Genomic DNA, 1036 nt, shown 5'->3' on the forward strand with positions numbered 1-1036 from the left:
GGAGAAAGCCTCACCAATAGGATGAATGAAATGGAAAACAGAGTATCAAGACTGAAAGATAAAGTGGATGAACTAGACCACTCAAGTAAAGGTTACGAAAAATTTAAGAAAACACAAGAATGGAATATGCAGGAATTGTGTGACACCATAAAAACCCAAACTTACAATGCATAGGCATACAGGAAGGAGATGAATCTCATGATAATGGTATAAAACAGATCTTCAACAGGACTATAGAAGACATTTTCCCAATATTAAAGAAACACATGCCCATACAATTACAAGAAGCATATAGAACACCAAGTAGACAGGACCAGAAAAGAAACTGTTCATAGCACATTGTAGTAAAAACACTAAATGTTACAGAACAAAGAGACAATACTGAAAGCTGCTACAAAAGAAAAACAAGTCACATACAAAGGAAAACCCATCAGGATTACAGCTGACTTATCAATGCAAACTATGAAAGCCAGAAAAGCCTGGGCCAAAGTATTTCCAGTTTTAAATGACCACAGACACAGATGCCAACTCAGATTACTATACCCAGACAAAATGTCTATTATACTCGAAGGGGAAAGGAAAATCTTCCATGACATAAATAGGCTGAAAGACTTCACGTCCACAAAACCAGCCCTTCAGAGAGTTCTTAAAGCAATACAAAGAGCTGAAGAAGGGAATGACTACACCCAAGTGGTTGCAGAAAGAAATTCAATGAAGGTGTAACTGGGGAAAAGCACATCTATATCAAGAATGTGAACAGAAATAAAAATGACAGGATTCAATACACATCTTTCGTTAATACTTTAAATATCAACGGACTGAACGCTCCCGTCAAAAGACACAGACTAAGGTGAATGGATTAAGAAACAAAACCCATCTTTTTGTTGTCTGCAAGAAACTCATCTCACTTTCAAGGACAGGCACTACCTTAAGGTGAAAGAATGGAAGAAAATATACCAATGGTACTAGGAAAAAAGCAGGCATTACAATTCTAACATCTGACAAAATAGACTTTAAACTAAAACTAATCAGAAGA

Source organism: Nannospalax galili, unplaced genomic scaffold (genome assembly GCF_000622305.1).
Source record: "Nannospalax galili isolate Female #2095 unplaced genomic scaffold, S.galili_v1.0 scaffold259, whole genome shotgun sequence".
NCBI lineage: Eukaryota > Metazoa > Chordata > Mammalia > Rodentia > Spalacidae > Nannospalax > Nannospalax galili.